Genomic DNA, 22274 nt, shown 5'->3' on the forward strand with positions numbered 1-22274 from the left:
GTGAGGGTGACACCCGGGACGTGGGAGGAGGAAGAGCCTGAGACATAGGTGGGCGACATGTAAGGTGGAAAGGGGAGTTTGGCCTCCAAGCTCTAAAACTGAGGATACCGGTTCTTGCTATTTTGTAAGCGCCAGGCCGTCACAAACTGAGAGAATTAGCGATGCAGACATAAGACTACACCGGAAAGGTAGGGACCAGAAATGAGGGACAGCGGTGAGTTCTGAGGTGTTTAGTCTAGTGTCTGGCTTGTTACTCCGCTGTGGTTTCCCCGGTGCTGAAACAGACGGTGCTTTAAAAGTAGGAACCAGACATCTTTCTTTATTAAATTCCATCTGTCACCAGAGGGAAACTGAGAATGACTTTTCTCAAATTCACCAGGTAAGAGGATAATTTCATATCCACATCTTGCTTCTACTGGCATGGTCACAGGAGAAGGAAACTTCTGGGCAAGCCCTGGTTTATGCGACAGACTCTGCTTTTCATTTCTCTGGCTGCTCTTTTTTCTGCAGACCACCACTTCCCCAGCGAAGGCCTTAGGTATTTATCTAAGGTGAAGAAACAGCATTCTTGATCAGGGACATTAAGGGAAAGTGGGATGGTTCCAAAGAATTAGTTTGAGGACAAATTAAATGTTTGAATAATATGAAAGCCAAAAGCATCTTCTCACTGTTTTGGGAGAAGTGATGTGAGCAAGTCATGTGCCACAGAGGAAAGTGTACAATTGCATTACTTCTTGTACTCTGCTTAGTTTAAATTTCATTGGATGGTGATACATTTCAATGCTGAAAAACTTACAATAAATATATTTACTGCGTAATTTTGCTTTAGTACTGAGGTAGGCTGATACTTGTATCACTTTCATTGTTTCAAAAGTCCTTTAGAACTTTTGTCTTTTTTTTAAACATAGCTGCTTTGATCATCATGGTAATATCAGTAATAGAATAATTATATTAGCAAATAGGTAGTCAAGGTATGTTATAAGAACTGAAGAATTTATTTTTTTCTTCCTAGATAAATAGATATGGATTTAAGTTTGAATTTAATTGTGAGATGTCTATTTGTGTCTCTTGACAAATACTCTTGATATAAAGTCATTAAGAATGATCCTCCAGCCCTGTGTACTGGGATGGAACCCCCAGCCTTACTGTTAGGCAGGTGCTCTACCACTGAGCTAAATTCCTACCCGCAGGACAGAGTCTTGAAAGGCCAGCAGAGTCAGTGTCTTGCTTTATTTCTATACCAGGTGTAGTCCTTGCCCTCTAGTCTGATTTACTGAGGCCTTTCTTCAACATATGCACTCTGCTCTGAGGTACAGTAAGTTTTTCTGTTCCTTCCAAATCTGTCCTCTATTTAGGAGCAGTATCTACTCTCACTTTAGTAGAATGTAGCCCAATAATAATAGCACTGGCTTTTAGATTATCATTTTCTGTCTACAAAAATATATATTCTTTGTGTCATTAAGATTGGCAGCCTCTTTGAGCAGTGTAGTGATACAGGATTCATTTACTCAGTTTATGGAGAGTGGGAACTAAGGCTGGTGAGGTGTTTCGGCCATGTTACTATTGGGAGATGCTGGGACTTACACGAGTCTTTGGATCTATAGCTGAGGCTCCTTTCTGGTCTGGAAAGCTGCTGCCTGAGGAGGAAATGGCAGTGCTGATTCATACAGGCCTCTGATGATGGCTGCTTGGTTGTTTGGTTCCGGGAGAGCTGACGGACCAGTTTGGACTTCTCTGGCTCTAGGTCCTTTCCCACTCCTCTCTGCTCAGGCTTGGCCCAGCACTCAGGGTTTTGTTTGTTTTGTTTTCCATGTTTGAAATTTATACTTCCTTCTGCATCTGTAACTAGATTTAGCTGTGTCTGAATTGGTGTATGTATGTTCTTCTGCCACAACTCAATGGTGTAATACTAATTTACAGGTATCTTTTGTCGGGTCTTAATGAGGTTACCTTTTGAGGGATCACTTAGGATAACATCATAGAATTGACAAAAACACGCCTGCTTTATCTCAGGATGGTTTATTTCCCAGGTGATATATAAATTAATAAATGATATTTATGGCTCTCCCTATATCCCACCACCACTGCCATTATTCATGCCTGTTTCTCCCCCTTGTTTGGGATGATACACCAAGAAATTCACAGCACTGAAACATGTGGACAAAGCTGTGTAACTGTAAGTTCTGTAGTAAATATTTTGTAATACTGTTTACATATTTTAATATTTTCAAATAGAAATAAGCATATTTTCTTACCTAAAACTGCTTTAAGACCCTCTTTAGCACAACTTTGAATGTTATATTTAAAAATATATAAGTTAAGGGCCAAGGATTTAGCTCAGTGGCATAAGCGCCTGCCTGGCAAGTACGAGTTTGAGTTCAATCCCTGAAACCAAAAAAATCCAGAAATATGTAAGTTAAAATCTGGGGTCCATTTTCATAAGGAAATGCTGCCTATGGTCATCATTTTCTCTTTAATAATCTAATGGTCTGTAGATCCCTTTTTATAATGTATCCAAACTTCAGGGGAGGTGAAAATAAAAAAGGTGGGAAAGGGATAAAATCAATAATTTTTCTTTTGTAAGGGCGGAATCACATGATACACGTATGTTTCCTTAGTTCACAGTGTACTGCCAGTTCTGTCTGTACTAGTGTGTTGCGCTGGCTTGTGAAGCAATCATATGTCTTTTATAGAGAGGCTCAGACTGAAAGGGTAACTAGCTTTGATGTTAAATGCCAAGGAAAAATAGCTGAGAAAAGACTAGGAATGGAAATAAACGCAAGTTTTCCAAAACCTTTTCTTTTTCCTTAGTGTATATTGTAAAGTAAAAATTGCTGTATTATAAACTGGAAAGCAGTGGTTCTCAAGGATCTTAAAAAGTTTTACTGTACTTTAAAAAGTTTCTTAGCCAAGCTTGGTGGCATACATCTGTAATCCCAGCACTTAGGAGGCTAAGGCAGGAGGATCATTACAAGTTCAAGACCAGCCTGGTCTACACAGCGAGCTCAAGGCCAGCCTAAACTGCATAGCAAGACCCTGTCTCAAAAAGACAAAAAAAAAAAAAATTTTTTTTTTTTAGTAGGAGAGTACTGGGTATTGAACCTCAGGTGCTCACACATATGAGGCAAGTACTCTGTCATTGAGCTATATCCCTATCCCTTTTTATTTTTTATTATGAGATAGGATCTCTTAAGTTGCCCGATCTGCCCTTGAATTCAGTACTTCTGTTTCAGGTTCCCAAGTAGTAGCTAGGATTACAGGCATGTACCTCCATACCTGTCTAGAGTTTTGTTTTTTTTGTCTTTAATGAATGCAAAATAGTTTTGTGTCAAAGTTACTTAATATCAGCCAACTGGATATATATTAATGACCACATTATCTTTGGGATTTTTTATAGTACATACTTGTGTGAGACAGGGATTCAATCTTCAGACCTCTCTTGGTATCCCAAGGACAGGTGGCAGCTTAGGGCCAAAGTAAAACAATTGCTCCAGATTTAAAACAATAAATGGTGATTAACATATATAGGATGTTTCCTATCAGGTTATAAAATATTCTAAGGTGAACTTTTTCCTTTTTGTTTTACATTAAATTGGTAATGTGCAGAGAGAGTCCTGAGTTTGAATCTAATCTTGTTTCTGGGTTAATTGTTTTTCATGATCAACTTTGAGATCTTTGCAGTTTCACAGTCGTGGATAATGGGATTTTTTCCTAAGAGCATTTAAACAGTCCTCTTTGACTATCCTGCTGTGTTTGCTGGGACTCTGACAACACTTGTAGAATCACCACTCTCAGAGCCATCATTACCACCACCCATCTTTTTTTTTTTTTTTTTTTTTTTGTCTTCTTCATTTTTATCAGTACCGGGGATCGAACTCACGACTGCCTGCTTGCAAGGCAGGTGCTTATGTCGCTGAGCTAAATTCCCAGCCCCTTACCACTACCCATCTTTCATTTGTTAGAAGCTGAAAGAGGCTTTCCATTATTAACATATGTAGTCACATTAAGTTTATGAGCGGGGAGATGTTTTGCACTATGCAGCACTGGGAAAAACTGACATGGAAGTGGATCCTGAATGTTTTTCACACCTACTGTTATGACTCTTCAGTCTGTGTTCAGCTTTAATACGGGTTTAGCAGCACCACAGCAACTTAGAGTTAATGCAGAAGAGAAGCAGGCACAGATTGTAACTCAGCAAGTCACAGGGGACAGTGCCTGTGTGTGACCAGATGTTGCAATTCACAACCCTGAAACCTTGTCCTCAGTGTATCTTTGCTTTCTCTGTCAGTCACCTGATCTATGAAAAGAAGTCCCAATTTACTCTTACCTACTTTTCAGCAATGGTTAAAACAGACAACATGCAGATGTTAGGAATAAGGATATGAGTCAACATTTTTATAAATACTTTCCTATGGTTGTATTTATTTTTGCAGTGGAACCTAGGTATATGGAATTTATTGGCTTCAGGAGAGTAGCTTGGCAGTTGCCCACAAGCAGCATTACTGGATAACAGTATCCATGCATACTAATTTTACTAGGAACCGCATAGATTGCTGTCAAGTTCATACGGTTAGCCAAACTGTACCTTTTGTTAACAAATTTCTTAGTTGTTATACACTCAGTAGATATAAGGTGTAGCTCATAGTTTAATCTTGCCTTTTTCTGATTACTAGTAAGATTGAGGTCTTTTCATTTAATTTCTCCTTTCCATGAATTATCTTTTCATATCTTTAGCCTGTTTTTCCACTGAGTCACTTTTTCTTGTAAGAAGTTCCTGGAAAATGTTTGGTGCATTCCTTATATATTCTGAAATTAATCCTTTGTTTTCTTTAGATATCATGAATACTTCTTTGGACTATGTCACTTTGCTGGTAACTTTGTGAGGGCTTTTAGTAACAGCAAACATTTTTTCATTTTAATGGAATCAAATGTTAACATCATTTAAGAAATCTTTCACTGTTACTGGGTTTATTTTTATTAGCTTATAGATTTACTCATCATTTGGATAATACTAATTCAATACTATTTTTAAATAACTGGTCCCCCCCTGCCCCCCAACCAACTTGGTATTTGGAATGGAGCCAGGAGCCTTTGCTCAGAGCTACATCCCTAGCCCCTTTAAAAAATTTTCATACAGGGTCTTGCTAAATTGTCCAGGCTGGGCTTGAACTTGCAGTCTCCTATCTCAGCCTCCCAGAGTACTGGCATTATAGGCCTTGGTCATATTTTGAGATATTTTCCCCAATACTATTTATCAAATAATCCACTCTTCACCTACAGATTTTTTGACACTTCCAGTAACATATAAGTGCTTGTTTTGTTTAGTCAGTTTATCTGTGTTTTCCTAGGTCTTTCATACATTGTTTTTAATTTTCACAGGTACATTTATATAACTTTATGTGTACATTTATATAACTTGAACTTACGCTCAATAAAGTAGTATAATTTAAAAAGTTCAAAACGGTTTGCTTTTTTTGTTTTCTGCAGTGCTCAGGATGAAACCTAGAGCCTGGCAAATGTAAGACAAACGCTCTATCACCGAGCTGTATCCCGACCCTAAGATTCAGTCAGGTTCTTTCCCTTATTTGTGTGTGTGGGTATGTTATCTCTTTATACATGTAAGTGTATTTTCTAGAAATGTTTCTACTTAGCTGGAAATATTTCATGACTTATTTGCTGAGTTTGCTCCTAACAATCCTAACATTATATTTCTTTTTGTTTGTTTGTTCATTTTGTATTTTAACAGTTATGCCTCCCTTTCGCATGTGACGCTCTGTGCTGGGCAGTGGTATCTCACTTTAAAGACTTCTCTTTCTTCAGTGCTCTTAGGGCTGTGATGTGCATGTCTGTCACTGCTTTGAGTGAACGTTTCATGAGCTATAATGCTGCAGTACATGGGTGCATGCTCTTGAAAGCCTGCTAATTATAATCTCTTTATTACTGAGAAACTTTCATGAGTTTCAGCTTGATTGTTCTCCAGTTTTACTTTGTTCCAATATGTTCAAAGTTTGTTTGGTCTCATTCTTTTTCGTCTCCAATTTATGTCACATAAAGTACTACTTTCCTTTATTTGATAAGTGGGTATTTGCATGCCTGTGCAAAGTATAATGTATGTAATGTGACTTTTTAGCATAAACTTGAGATCACTATGAGTAAAAAATTATAGTGTTGAATATATATTGCATGACAAGGTTAGTTAGGCCAAAAATGTTACCCTTCCCCATTAGCCCCAGAATTGTTTGAGTGACAGGCTGCAAATTGTAGTTTTTCTTTTGTCTGTAGTCCTTTGGTGCTTTAGAGGTAGAGGAGATGTTTACTAAATTTGCACTGAGTCTTATAAAATTATAACATAAGTGTTCTGGAGCCCAGAACCTTCATAGATATGACTAATATCTGTGGGTTGTTAGAATTGTTCTCCTTTTGTGCTTTAAATAGGATTGTAAGGTACTCACCCGGGTTTGATTCTAACAGCCCCAGCTGGTGCTTTGACCAAACTAATTTGAGGACTTCCTCTGTATGAATGTTTTTCATTTCGTACTCAGATTTCCTCTGTGCAACCTTTACCAGCTATCAGATCCACCTGTGTGACCAACCTCCGCTCTTAAATAATTCTAATGTAATTGACAGTCATGCTGCTTCATCTGTTTAGCAGACATTTGCTGATCTCCTTCCCTTTTTCTTCTTACCTCCTGCGCATCAATCATTGTACAGTAGGAAGTTCTAAAGACGCAATGTGAGTACCACAAGGTGCCTGGCCTCAGAAGACAGACAAACCATTAACTGGAATCAAGAATATAAAGCACTTTACAGAAACACATTGTGATAAATGATAGAATAGAGTAGGCCACAAACTAGAACAATTTTTTTTTTTTTTTTTTTTTTTTTTGTGAGGAAAGAATTCGTAAAGGAGGTGATTTTGATGCTGAATATCTCTGGGATAAGATGCTTTATCAGGATGAGCCGAAGAAAAACAGTCCAAACAGAAGAAACAGTCCCGGTTCTGGGCCTCAGACTTTAGTGAGTGAGGGCCATAGAGCATGAGTGGCTGGAACAGAGCTGTGATGGTTCATAGGGAAGAGGAGCCACAGAGGCCTCGTGGTTTGGATATTTGCTCCCACCACCGTGTTCAGGGCTGTGCTTGGCATTTCTTGGGAGTGTGGACTTTATCCTGACAGCATCATGGAATGAATCATTGAAGGTAAAATGTTCAGATCATTGTCATAAGATATGTAGAAAGAAAGCATGGAGAAGTCTATGGCCTCTACAATAATCCAGGTAGGGATAACTAGATTATTAGGTAGAGATAACTAGAATTAGAACTAAGGTAACAACAGGAAGGAGAAGATGGATTGAAGAAATGTTTAAGAGAAAGAGTTGGCTCCTGAATAGAGTGAAGGAAGGAAGTAAAAATAAGGAAGAGAAAGATGATTACTGAGTTATCTGGTGAGGAAGACACACTGAGGGTGTTACTAGTATGGATAGAAAACGTGAGGAACAATTTTGGAGAAGATAGTAAGTTCTGTTTGGTTGTTTTAGGGACATTCTTCTGATCTTGAGAAGTCTGGGCCCTTGGAGTATGTCAGGGTGATAGGTTTATTTTGGGGAATGATTGGGTTGATCATTATAGCTATGAGTGTAGTTGAGATCCTTCGGAGAACTGAAGGATCAAAACTGTGCAAAGAGAAGTTAGAATCAGGAAGATCTAAACAGAAAAATGGTAATTTCGAATACTGTATTTAAAAAATTATTTCTACATGATGTCACATAATCCTTAAAACAGTTCCCTCTGCAGTAATGGTTATTGTTTTTTACAGACAAGGTATTTCAAATCTCTGGTAAGCAACTTGTCAGAAGGCCCAGGTAGTAAAGAGGGAACAGATCTCATGCTTGTCAGAAGATAGGAAGTTCACTTACAGGAGAGACAGTAGAAGAGATGGAGTTTGGCAGTCAAGTGTTTAGTTGGTGGTTAGAAGATTTCTAAAATCTAAAGCTGGATCGTCATAGTGAGGAAAATGGGGAATCTCTGTGAGAGGTGGCAGCAGAGAGTGTGTTTTGCGGAGGTGCATGTTTATGGTGAAGTAGTTGTTTCGTGTGTGTCGTGGAGACCACAGCATAGTTGGCTAGACAATAGTGAAGAGGAAGTGACTGAAAGTAGAAGTAGGAATAACTAGTAGAAGAAGATTCCAGAAAAGAAAAGGCAGCCAAGCTCAGGGATATAAGCCTGGTCCAAGGGGTTGCCTTAAAGGGAATCAGGACAGCTATTCCATTGAAACAGGAAAGGAGAAAGCTATGTGGGATAGGAGGTGAATATGCAGATAGAGCAAAGAGTTCCAGAGCACATTCCTGACGGTAGGATAGTCTCCATAGAGGAGATGCAATCTGCTTACAATAGAAGGCCTTGAGGCAACTGACAGTAACACAGCAAAAGGAGCCCGCCAATATAGAATGAGTAAGAGTTGTACATTTTTGGGGAACCCATTGGAGTTTTGACAGTAGGAGGTTTGGCATTGGTGGTGGACTTTTTTTCCTGGGGAGATACAGTCATATGAATAACATGAATGAATTTTTTAAAAAGAACATTAAAGCTTTGCCTGAAACGTAACTAGTTACACAAAGTTTAGAATGGGACAGGAAAAGGAAGACAAGAAGGAGATTAAACATTAGGGAAGGCACCGAATTTCTTGCCCTCAGTTTCCCTATCTTCCAATGGAGGAAGTACACTTTATGTCATCTCAGGTCTCCTGTGAAACTTCTATGAAACATGTGCCATTGGATACAAGCGAATGGGTGAGAGAGTAAGACTAGCTAGATTACTTCTGTATCCTGTGTGGCTTCTTCTGATGGCAACTCTTAGGCTTGTCTTTGGGGGTTTATGACATGAGACAAAGACAACTGTCAGATAATTATGTCCAGCTGTCTGTCCAGGTGTCTGCTTTGTGGTCCTGCATGGGAAATGGCAATAGGAAAGAGGTCACAAGTAAGAACAGCAAATAGGAGTGTAATTCCATGGTGAGAATTGCACATGAGGTTGAGAGACTGCACCTACCACTTGACAGGACAGATCTGCCACATGTGACATAGTTCTCTGATGAATTGAAGGTCTCAAATGATTTGCCCACTTCAGTTAATCTAAATTGAATTGGACTATGAGACTGGATTGGGTTATGAGACTGCTGGAGAGGTGATTATGCCATGGACCAATCCATTGATGTTCATAGCTGAATGTGCTATTACTAGGAGATGGGGTTCAGTTACTTTGGAGGTGGGCCACTGGGGACGTCATTTGGAGGTTGTATTTCCTGCTGGCATTCTTCCCCTGTGCTCTACTTCTGGAGCACTTTGAAATGAGCACTTTTGCTCCAGCACACCCTTCTGCCATGATGTTCCTGCCATAGAGCCAGCTTATCATGGACTGAAACCTCTTTTCCTGTGAGCCAAACAAACCATTTTCTCCTTGAAGTTGTGTGTGTCAGGCTTTTTTTTTCTTGCAGTGGATAAGCTGAGTAATATGGTAAGGGAGAGAATGATTTTGCATTCATTTCTGTTTTTCTCTGTATTTTCTTTCACTGGGCTTTTTTCTCAAGTTAAAATGTGACATGATAGAAAAGAATTGAATGATTGGAGAAAGTTAAATATTTGTAACATGTTGCCTTAAGAGTCCATTTTCTTTGTTACCTCTTTCATTGCACTTTGAGTTTGTCTATAGAGAAACTGGAGAGTTGGAAGCATTTCATCACACTGTTGAGCTGATCTGGTCTCCCTCTGGCAGATTTACTCTCCAAACCACTGGTTGTCTAGTCCTTGTTTTAAGAACAGGAACAGCACCGTATAGCCTCAGAGGTGTAGTTGGCATTAAAAGGTGAATCGAGGTCAGGTAAGTGGCTCTAGATATTATTGTAATAATTTAACAAGCCTAAGTGGGTGATAGGACACTTTAAAAAATTAAGCCTCTAATCTTTCTCTACACTCCTTACAGATATGAGAGAAACCTGGGTATTTCTGTTTTCCCCCACTATGCTATTATACAACTTCAAGCTTGGAAAATTCTTCCTAGGAAGAAACGGGGTGTAACAGTTTTTTGTGTTACGAAATTCACTCTTAGCAAAAGCCTAAGAACACTATTCTTTCTCTACCTCTACTTTCTTTCTAAAAGTCTTAATTTCTTCCCATAATTAGATATTTTTCAAAGTAAAAACATAATTCAAAATTTTAAACCATTTAAAATTGAAGTTAAAATGCACTCTCTAAATGTGTTCTTCCACTTCCTGAGAAACAACAGGAAGGGTTTGCTTTCTCCAAATAAACTAAGTAGCCTGACTATGAACTCAGAGCATTAGAGAGCAAAGATTCCAATGTGATCATACAGTGGAAAAGTTCCAGTTGTCTTTCTAACCTTAGAAAATCAAATCTAATACTATTTTTTAAAAAATTGGAAAGAGATGCCAGAATATATATGCATAATTGAGAAATATGTATTAAGCATGTTTGAAATTGTCTTGGCATAGATGTTGGCTATCTAATATGTCCAAGAGTCTATATCTATACCTATATCTATATTCATACATTTTTCTGTCTCTCTCCCCGCTCCTTTCTCCCCCTCCCCCTTTCCCTGCCTTTCTCTTTCTTCTTCCCTTCCTCTTTCTCACTGTCTCCCTCTTGCTCCCTTTTTCTCTCTCTAACCCAGGGCCACGCAAAGTTTTCTTAATTCAGAGTTCACCAAACCTTTTCCTTTTCTTTCAAAAAATAATGAGCAGATTAAGACCATTTGAAAACTAGTTTTAAAACACAGTTTTACAAAAAAAAAAAAAAAAAAAAAAAAAAACCCAAAACAGTTTTACCAACAAAGTTTGTGAGAGATTTTTGTTTTGGCCAGTATCTTCTCTCTTCCTTTTGATGTGGTGGAGAGAAGATGTTGGGGGCTGTGTCCATCATAATAGGTGCAGGAATGTTCTACTCTGAATTGATCTGAATTTACAGTGAAAGCCAAACTCAAACTAAGTTTAAGAAAGTGGCGTGGCTTAATTGAAACAGATGAAATGTTGCTTTAAAAAAATAATTTTAGTACTAAATAATCTCTCAAGTGTTATCAAGGAGGTCCTAAATTTTATAAATGCTAGTTTATTAGCCTATAAAATCAGAACTGTTATCTTTTGTTACTTACCTGGAACATTCAAATAAACAAATGATAAGTAAAATATTTTAATTGTCTTCTGAAAGAAGGGAATCTCTAAAAGCAAATGCCTTTTTTCTGTACTTCTTGGTGAAAAATTGTAAGTTTCCATTTTAATGTCTTATTGGAGCAAGAAAAATTCACTGAAATTAGAAAATGCAGTAGTATGATTCTGTATAAAACTAAACATTTTGATATAAACAATTGGAAAATATGTGAAATAAATATAGAAAAGAATTCTTTCACAATACAGTGATTATTACAGGTACATTAAAGTTTATCCCAATTTTAAAGGAAATATACAAATAGCATTGCTACCTAGGGTATTATTAAAATTTTAAAATTTTTCTTTAAGGTATTTTGATGTTAGATGTTTTATAAGAAAGCATGGTCAGAAATCAAGATGCTTATTAAAATAATCTTGAAATGGTATTGAATTTTATTACTTGCAGTACAAAGCGTATTAGTAGGTTAATTTACCAGATGTGGAGATTAAGGGTCGGTAATTTTCTTTCTTTTTCCTGCTTATTTTTGGGCAAGCCTTACCGACCAGAGGGCAATATCAGCAGTCACACAATGAGAATTCCCGGAACTGTTACTATCTTGGCTCACAGGTCTGCACAGCTACCTGTGATGGCCCCGGTGCCTTTGGCAGCTCCATTCTTTTTTTCCCTGTGTTTTTGACTTGCTGAAATTCACAGCTTAACACTTTGCCTTTTTGCTTCTCAGGTACAGCTGTGAAAATTACTTGAGTGAGAAATGGTTTGGCATTGAATGGAGTAAAGAAATAATCTTTTCATTACCTTAAAAACAGGGAAAGCGGATTATGTGCAACTCTGAGCTTTTACCCCCCACACCCCCAAAATACCAGATAACATCATGGATTATCCTTGCTTTTTATAAATGTAAACCATAATGCTTTAATAACTACTCTTAGAAAAAGATTGGTAGTCGTTAATTTCTGCTTGCCTTATCTTGGTGACTTTGTTCTGACCATTTGCTTATTGAAAGGAGAGATTGTGGTCATCCTGTGACAAATTCCTAGTGGGAGACCTAGATATTAGAATAGTGCATTATAAACAGTGCCCTGAAAATTTTAACATGGCAAATATTACCTGGTCGGTAACCTGCAAAAATACTGTGTACCAAAATAATATGTGACTGTTAAATTAATGTGCATTTTATAATCATTTATATGCAGTGTATAAAATATATAAAATATTTTTATGTACTTCCAGCAGTAAATTTTCCTGCCTTTTTTAGTATTTAATTATGGATGAGTAACTAGCACATGTATTTTGGAAGGCAGTAACAAGAAAGCCAAAAAGCAGCATTTTTATAACGATTTCAAAAAACTGTTGGCCTGGGGCCAGATATGTAGCTCAGCTGCACAGCATCTGCCTGGCAATCAAGAGGCCCTGAGTTCGATTCCTGGTACCAAAAACTAAAAACAAAAAACTGTTGGCCAAGTATTATTTTCCCACTTTATAGATGGAAGCTAAAGGCCAAGTAGTGAGTTTGAGTTGAAGATCACTCACTAGGAGGTGAATGCCTCTTTGCTTTACCAGTGCTGGGCAAGAAATGCTCCAAATCTCCTGCTTACAACAGGCTTATATCTTGAACCATTTGAAAATAAAATGTGCCATTTAACCTTTTCAGTAACATTTTTAATTAAGCTGTGTATGCTAAAAATTAAGGAAACTGAATTGTTTTAACAAAAATATGGATACATGGACCTCTGTGTAATAACTAAACAAAGACAGGCCCATCTTCATCCTCCTCCTAAGGAGGTATACCAATCCCAGACCTCTGAGCTCTTACCCTACATGTCCACTTAGAAAAAAAAGGATGTGTGTATTAAAAGTTTTCTGGACATTCTTTTACCAGTCTCCATTTCTCCCTGTAAAGTTATCAGTAAGAACTTGACAGGAAAACCTCATTTGCTGCAGAGATGAAGACTTCAGGCAGGGGAAGTTGCAGGGAGATGGTTTTTGTCCCTTTGAAGGGACAGATCCCTTCAAAGCTGGAGTGATGGGAGCAGCACTACCAGGACCCCTCGGCACTTTTGAGAGGCTGCCATCCCTAGCCCAGGTGGTAAAGAATGTGAAGCGTCCACGTCCAGGAAAGGGCGGGCCAGATATTACCTCTGAGGTCACAGAATGTGTATGTACCATTCAGTCACAAACTTTGTGCTGGAAAAGCCCACGGAAAGTATCATCTCCTGATGACAGCCAGTTTTCCTGGCTGTGTGACCCTGGGAAAGTAAGCTAAATTCTGTAAGTCTTGGTTCCCTCCTCTTTCAAAGGATATTGCTGGGTGTCATGGTGCACACTTGTAATCTCAGCACTTTGAGAGACTGAGGTAGGAGGATGGAGCCCAACCTGGGCAATTTATCAGCTAGACTCTGTTTCAGAATAAGAATAAGAAATAGCTTGGGGTGTGGAGTACCTCTGGACTCAAATCTCAGGACTGGGAAGAAAAGAGTCAAGTAAAGGAACTATAACAATGGTGTAGTTATTTTCTTATATCAATATAGCACTGAGATTCCAGCCTCTGGACTCAGGAGCCATTTCTTTGTAGTCCAAATATGGTCTCTATCTTGTCAGTCTTACTGCTTACCAAGGCATTAATGGAAAACTTTCTTTATTCATAGTGTTTGATTTGATTTGATGAAAGTTTTGGGTTATAGCTTACTCTACTTCAGAAACAATCTAAAGCAGCAAATATGGGCTGTTTCTCAAGATTATCTTTTCTTTAACCTCTTACTCTTTTTTTTCTTGGTACAAGGAATCGAACTCATGACCTTGCACTTGCCAGACAGGCAGTGTGCCACTGAACTAGTGCCCCAGCTCCGTTACTTTGTGTTTTTTAGTGCTTTATGTGTATGTGGTCTAGGAGACCAGTCTAACTGTACCCATTTGTCAGGGAAGAAAACTGAAGCTTGCAAAATTGAAGCAGTTTATTCTGGGTGATAGAGCTTTTAAAATGAAACCATAGATCTCAAGATGCGTTTTCCAGAGCACATGCTGTAATGACTGCCTGTGTCTGTTCCCTGCTCCCTTACTGGCTAGATCATGGGGAAACCAGGTGTGTGACAGAGGAACCAGTGATCATCTGGTTTAGTCCTTTGGCATTCAGCGGAGGAGGGAGGTGTTTTTTCCCCTATGAGTTCATGGATGAGATATTTGAGGCTTTTGTTTCTATTTATTGTTAGGTTTGCTGTTTCAAGATAAAAACGAGTTGCTGTAGTTTTCTGTAAATACAAACCTAATATATCCTCATTTAAAGAGAATATGGAAATAAAAGAAACAAGGAAGACAATCAAAATAACTTGTGGCTCTATAGTCACCTGGTTAAGAATAGATTCAGGTCTCAGCTGTCAGCAGGTGTTTGACTTTGGGCACGTGACACAGCCTTCCTGAGCTTCAGTTCCCTGTGTGTGCAAGAGTAATAATAGTGCCTGCTTCATATGGTTGTTATGAGGATTTGGTGGCCTCTTATATGGGAAGCATTTAGAACTTTACATAGTAAGTGCAACACAAGTATCGATTAAATAAAATAAACTGAGAGCCGCTGTAAACTGTCTTCCTGGCTGTGGCCTCTGGAGGAAGAGGCAGTGGCAGATGCAGAAGCAGACCTAGAATGTAGGCGGGTGGTGCCCTGCTGGGCAGTAGCCTGGGCTGTGTGGAAACTGAGGCAGGAGAAGATGGCTAAAGACCATTTGCTTCTGTTTGCCTTCTTACTAATCCTCATAACCTGAATTATTAATAAACATTTCCTTCCTTTTACTTTAAAAGTGAGAGTGCTTTTTTCCCTTGCATTTAGGGAGCCTATGAAAACTCAGTCTGTTTATTTGGGCTGTTTTTCTGTTGCAGGATAGACCAGACATGAATTTCCTTTCATGTGATGTATTCTGTGGTCTGTGTTGGTTTAGCTCTTCCTTTGTTTTCTTGTGCTTTGGTGTGAAGAAGATTCCCTGTTTATAAAGAAAACTGTGGTGTCTTTCATGTATAATGCATTCTTAAACCAATTCCAGTTGCTCTGACCCTTTGAGATTTTAAAATTGCTTTGTTTCGGTTTTTAAGCATTTTTGAAACATTAAAAATGTTCATGGGGAGGTGGGTCATGGGAAAAATTTCCCAGAGTTGTTTGTCCTTAGAAAATTATGAATTTGCATGGAGAGGTTTTATGCTGGGTTAAATTTGCCAGGTGCATCAGTCACTTGGACTTGAGTTCCTAGTTCTTTTGATATTTAAATCCCTGTTCCTATGGCATAAATTGCAGGGGCCAAGCCTCTTAAATTTAAATGCTTGCTGTGCCCTGAGCTCTTGCCATTGTCCCATCAAAGAAAGGTCTTAAGTAGTGCTTGCATTTGCATTGAAGCATTGTGTCAGTGGTGAGGATCAAAAGATTTGTGTGTTTTGTGTTTTTTGTCTTTGAACCAAAACTTTCCAGAAAAAACAGACTTGTTTTGAATATTGCCGCCTCTGGGTGTGACTGCTTATGCAAGTCAGTAATATTTTTGTTTTTTAAAAAAACTTCATAATGGATGCAGACATATGAAGTGACAAGGAAAACAAAAACACTTTTCCAAACAGTTGGTCTTTGAATACAGGTGGTCTTCAATTTACAAGGATTTGTAGTTCTTCTGCCTTGTGAAAGACACCACTTGAACAGTTTCCATAAAATATCCTTTTTAGTTAGCCCCACCTGCAAAGAACTGTTAAGCCTTTTCAATTCTTAAATTTTATCTGGTATTCTTTGCTTCTCACTGGTGAGCTGACTGCAGCCATGGCCTACATTGTTGGCAGCTGCCTTTGTGCCTCTGAATCTGCCTGTTCCCTACACATTGTTACAGACCGACAATGCAGTGTGTAAGTGAGGTGCTTAACCACCCCCCCCCCCCAGGGACTTCTCCTCCCCAGAACTCCTTAGTAAAATGTTACAGGCTTTATCTCTTAAGAAAACTTCAAGACCTTGCCTGAGGAGGTCCTGGTCTAGAGCTGCTGTTGGACCAGTCACCACCGCCCCCCCACTTCCCCTCACAGACTCCTGTAAGGCCCCACAGAACCTTTCTGTTCCTCTGATCTGCAAGGCTTTGTGACCACAGTCTTGATTGGGGTTGTCTCATGCCTAGCACTCTCTCCCCCTCTGGCATTGCACTTTTATCTGGCAAACTTCTTTCCTTCCTCTCTTCTTAATTTGAATGTTATATCCTCCAAGTAGACTTCTTTAACCTAGGCCAGATCAGCTCCCTCTGCTCTTTCCACAGGGCCTTGTCCAACATGACACACATGTTACATTTACTATCTTTTTAGTTTCCAAGCCCTATACAAACTTATATTTGTCTTCCACATTGTTTCCTGGAGCCCACACACAGTAGAAACACAAATTTTTTTTAAAATAAATTAACGTAATCTAACTTATTCTCATATTATTTGCTTATAGTAGTGCTTATCAAATAACCCATGAATGAATTTCTTTCTTTTAAGAGTTTTGGGCAAAACTCATTTTGTTAACAGAAATCAGTTTCACTTAGTTGTGTCAAATATGTACAAACATGAGATAGAGAAAGAGCCATGCTCATGGCTCTTTCATGGCTCTTATGCAGTTATTAAAACATTCCAAAAATCACAAACGAATGTAAATAATACTATAAAACCATTAAAATTTAAATGAATATTAATATGATGAACATTCTTTGGCCAAAATACCTCCTTTTTAAATTGACGTACCACCAGGAGCTCACACATGCTGGGCAAATTGCCACTGAGCTACTTCTTAGCCTTTAACTTTTTAAATTTTGAGGTAGAATCTGTTTTGTTTCATATGTATTTATTTATTTATTTATGAGACAGGGTCTCGCTATGTAGTTAGAGCCGTCCTTGAACATAGTAACATTGAGGCTATCCTTGAATTCAAGTTGACCCTGGTGCCTCAACCTCCCAAATGCTGGGATTATAGTTGTGTGCCACCACACCCAGCAAGGCAGTATCTTTCTTAATGGCTCAGGCTGGGCCTACGTTGTAATCCTCCTGTGCCAGCCCCCCAAGTATATGGGACAGCAGGCCTGTGGTACCCCGCCTGGCTGATAATGGGTTTTTTGTTATGATCCCCAAACCCCAACCCTGCCCAAAAGAAAAAGATATGCTTGTTGCCTTGAGTCTAAATATGTTCTTAGTATGCAAGAGTTTTCAACTTTGACAATAATAATGCAGAATACTTATTGTGTAAATAGATAATTCAGAAACATAGAATGGGACTGAGTAAATGGAGTCCTTGTCTATGAGAAATAAAGGGAAAGAAGGTAGAAAATGGGACCCAGTACAAGAGATTCCCTTTCAGCCTGCTAAATTAGCATACCCAAGCCATGCAATGACCTTCAAATGATAGGAAGATAAAAAGGCCATCTTTATATTCCCAGAACTTCATTTGGTGTCTGTGGTGCCAAGTATTTATTCTTGGTGTTGACAGAGATATAATCTTGAGTATAAGCAACACATCAAGAGTTTAGAGTTGTGAAATACAGTATCAGAGTAGAACTTAGTATTCCAGTGGGTCTTAACATTGAGTAAAAAAGGGTTTCCAAATAAAGCAGTCTTGGGCTGTTTTTAAAAACTACCAGGTCCCCTTATGTTTTTTTAAAATTTCCTTAAAACAATCTGCCTACTCTCTTCACTTTCATGACTGCCACCACACATCTATGAAATATATAGTAAGTCCAGTGAAAATTGTTTTTATAAATATATATCATACCTTATTCCTCCTCAAGTAAGACAGGTCAGTTCTTGGGGTAAAACAGAGTTCATTGCTGAATAGACCTTGGGCTAAGCAGTATACATTTTGTCATTTAATTGACATCAGCTCAGGTTGATTCTATTCTTACTACTGTATAGCTAAGAAGGAAACTGAGGCTCAGCATGATTTGCCTCTTATCGCACAAGAGGATTTTAGGCTTCCAGGAATGCATTCAACCACCACACTCAGTACAAAAAAAAAAATCTTTACCTCTCTTAGCCTGTACAGTGGGAGGTGGGAAGATGGAGAGTGGAAACTGAGTAACGTAACCGTGCTGAGTTCTTTTGCGTACTCACTGCAGGTGCAGCTGAGTGTGGGAGAAACCTCCCAAGCGTGCGGTCACACTTCTACCTGAAGCAGTGATTGCAGTCCTCTGCACACTCTGGAAAGCTGGACTTACTCCTAGACCCAGCAGAGGATTTCAGCCGGAGGAGAGTCATGATTAGATTTTCCTTTTCTCTAAAAAATACTGATGGCAAAATGTAGGATGGATAGGAGTGTGTGTGTGTGTGTGTGTGTGTGTGTGTGTGTGCGCGCGTGTGTGGCGGGGGGGGGGGTGGTCTGTTTGAATTGAAGCCTAGATTGAAACAGTGGGCAGGAGAGGGTTGTTGTCAATGATTTCCAGGAGGAAACCGTTAGGACATGATAGCCTGTTTGCCAGATAGAGAACTTAAAGATGGCTTCAGGGATTGTGGATTGGGAGGCAGCGAGGTGCTGTTCCACTTTCTTGTGGAACTGAAGGGCAGAGAAGGGATGGGGAGAGGTGCATAAATGCCAGTGGTAGAGTGAGGTTCAGGGCTCTGTCTCATGGTCTGAGAACCATTGTGGTTGTCTCAACCTTGAGTATTTTGCCTACTGAATCAGAAGATAACATAAACTAACTTGTGTTTTCCTCCAGTTTAGTTTCACTAGAAAACTTGTAAATCCTAAAGCATCTGTTGGCCTCAGGCAGTTTTCTAAGGGAAAGAAAAGAGCTTAGTTAAAAGATAAATACTTCCAGCACTTTTTAAAATGTTTTCTCCTCAGTGGGTGCATTTAGAAGGGACACTCAGGAGTGGCTTTGTCATTGAGGTCATTTTGCATCCCCTGCCCCTTCCCAAAGGGAATGATCCTGACTGAGTAGGTGCTGTCACAGCTGTCCAGTCCTAGTCGTGGCTATCAGATTCCTCAGGACTGAGCTTTAGTGAAAGGAAAGCAGGCGCCGTAGGACCCAGTATACTCCTCCTAATTGTTTATGAACCTTTGTTCAGTTTGGTAATTTTTGAGTCTTCTGGGCATTTTGTTTATTCTTGGAAGCACTGCATACCATCAGCGTAGATATAAAATTCATCTTTAATTCTACTTCAAAATCTGTTTCTGGGATGAGATACTTGATTAATAGTATAGCACTGAAGTGATAGACGATAAAGATAAAGTTACTTTCCTGTGTTGTTTCATTCATGTGTCTAAGACTTCAAAGTTATGTAAGTTGTTTACAGTAAAATGCTGGTGAAGAAAAGTTCATTTGTCATTGCTAGGAGGTACAGACTCCAAGCACTTAATATGATGACTATCTTTGGTCTTTTCTTGCAGCTGTCTTATGTTTACATAGCCAAATTATCTTATGTCTATCTAGGGTTAAATGTCAGTCTCATGGGATAACAACATAACACAGTTTTGTCTTTTGTGCTTTGTTAAAGAAAGTGAGTAGATGATTACCTGAGGTTGAGTTGGTATTTGGAGGTTCATTAATGATTAACTGAAAACACAGAAATACTTTTCTTCTTAGCATTAAACAGCATTCGGGGATTCTAGCATTAAACAGGTATCGTCATAACCCCCTTACAAGAATTTACTCTTAGAATTAAAATATATTTGAACAGAATGCAAACTTTATGATTTATGTTCACATTTATATTAATTTGCTTAGGTATCCAGTTGCAGTGGAGTTCCTTTTTTCTGCATTAACACTCATTTCTTTGCACTACTTATGGGAACATAGGTAGCTTACCTGTCATCTCAAGAGTTAAACTGCGTGTTGTGGCACACAGGTTTCCACCTTCCAGCACTTTGGGAGACTCAGGCTGGAGGAGTATCCAGTTTGAGCCCAGCCTGAAAAATTCAGTGAGACCTTGTCTCACAATAAAAAAACAAGGAAGGAAGCGGAGGATGTAACTCAAGGCTAAAGTCCTGGGTTTAATCCCCAGTACTGTGCCAAAAATTAAGTTAAATGTTAAAAATAGGCATAAGTGGTCCATGTCAATAAGACGTTTTTTAAGGTATAAAGCTAGCCCTCAAAGATGAGTTTAAGAGACGGTAACTGTATGCATTCTTTACTTTCCATCCAAGTCCTGAGATGGTAGTGAGTAGAATTTTGCTTTGCTGTTACAGGGGAGATAAGACAGGAACCAACCCAGTACCAAGTAAGTTAGTAATGGGTTCTGCTTTCACTAGCTTTGGTTTCCCTAATCCATGTTCCCAAGAATATTCTTTTTTTTTTTTGATACAGGATGTTTTTGTATAGTTTCAGGCTGGCCTTGAACTCCAGGTGAGCCTACTGCTTCCACCTCCCAAGTGCTGGGATTATAGGCATGCACCACCATACATGGCAAAGAATCTGTATTTAGCCATTTAACTTGCCTGAGTTCCATCTGCTTACGTAATGCAACCCCTTTTCCCCAAAGTGAAATTTATAAATTCCAAATTCTGCAAGAGATTGTGTTACTGTTTTCTCTCCCAAGCAGTGTTCCTTCCCTGTTTTGTGAACTGCATAATCAGAGGGTCTGCCCATTGTGCATTTTGTACCATGCCAGGTAAACAGTAAGTGCTTTGCAGTGCATGGTTATGCCTAGCATGTATTCATATTTTAAGGATTTAACTTTAAACATTTTACTTAATTTTCACAGGTTTTGGAACAGATTGGTATAAAGTTGGATTGGACTAAAATATTGGGGATATTAAGTGAGACTTCTGTGACCCAAATGAATAAAGATTGGTTTTTAATAAAGATTGGTTTTAGACTCTAGACCTTTTAAAAAAAATTTAGTTGTTTTGTCCAGACTGTGAACAGTTGTCTTGTTCTCACACGGCAATTTTGTTGAAATGTTCTTAGAAACAGTACGTACAGGATTCTGCAATTATACAGGGGAGAGATCGTAGAGATCCAAGGGACATCAAGAGACTCAATTCAACCTGTCCTCTTTGAAAAAGTTTGACCCTCTCCCCATCTAAATTAACAGTACCCTCAGAGCTGCCCACAGAGGTGCAAAATAGGAGGGAGAGCAGAATCAAGTTCTTTAAATCTCTCTGGGAAGGGAATGCTGGGAGAAGAAATGTTGTGTATGTAATCAGCAGATTCAGCCTTCATAGTTTCCTATGTTTTTAATCACCAACTACCTTGAACATTTTGGTGAACTTAGTTCTTATAGGAACCCCAACTGCTAAATACAAAAGCCAGCAGGAAGGACTAGCTGGGTTCCCAAGCTCTTGGATTCTTCTCATTGGCTTGCTCTTTGTACATGGCTCCATGGTTAAGACTATAGTGGACCAACAGTATTCATATATTCCAGGTATGCTACAGAAACAGAAGAGGCACTTAGCTATGCTAGCTATGTAAGTTAAACTTACCAGCTAAAGAACTAAAATATGAAATACACATATGTCACATAGGATTGAAGGTTCTTGTAATTTAAGCCTTTGAATCCAGTTTATGGCATTATTCCCACAATCCTAAATTTTATAATCCTGTTTGATGTTTGCTAATAAAGCTCAAACATTTTCCCCATATATTCTTAAAGTGAATTTTTAAAGACAGAGCATTGGCTATGTCATAGCAGATGTACTGTGCCTTTCAATACTAAATGATGTAATCGGTTATTAATCTTTTTTGTGGGGAATGTTTTTTTCTTCATCAGCTGTCTAAGATATTTAGGAAATTATATCTTGTGGGAGTTACCATTCATCAGGAAATGCTTGTTCACAGATGTAAGCCAGACCACATGTAGTAGTAAATGTTATTTATCACTATGGAAACAAAAAATCTCAAATGGGATAGTCTTAAGTGCTAAGCATTCTGCTTCTTATGGACATAAGTCATAGCCAGATGTGTTTTACTTCACTGAGATATTTATGGTATACTTATGATCCAAAGGTCTGTGAGTACTTTGTTTAATGACTAAATTTCTTTTACACAAAGACAAAAAGATCTATAAAGAAAAAAATTAGAATGAAGATGTACTAGTTTATATGGATTCTCAAGTTTATAAATATAGATCCTGGGATTGGGAGACAAAAGATGAGTTTTAGGTCTGGCAGTTCCAGAAACTAG

General features: G+C 38.6%; 1 protein-coding gene and 1 pseudogene across 2 annotated transcripts in view; both read left to right on the forward strand.

Annotated features, from left to right (window-relative positions):
- The window catches only part of Lrrc8d (leucine rich repeat containing 8 VRAC subunit D), a 114068-nt gene that overhangs the window by 26730 nt on the left and 65064 nt on the right, over positions 1–22274 (forward strand). The window lies entirely within an intron of this gene.
- Positions 1–22274, forward strand: part of LOC134477062 (small nuclear ribonucleoprotein G-like) — an 83674-nt pseudogene continuing 61400 nt past the window's right edge.

The sequence above is a fragment of the Cavia porcellus genome, unplaced genomic scaffold, assembly GCF_034190915.1.
Source record: "Cavia porcellus strain 051 isolate PalLab524CR breed Dunkin Hartley unplaced genomic scaffold, mCavPor4.1 scaffold_1, whole genome shotgun sequence".
Taxonomy (NCBI): Eukaryota; Metazoa; Chordata; class Mammalia; order Rodentia; family Caviidae; genus Cavia; species Cavia porcellus.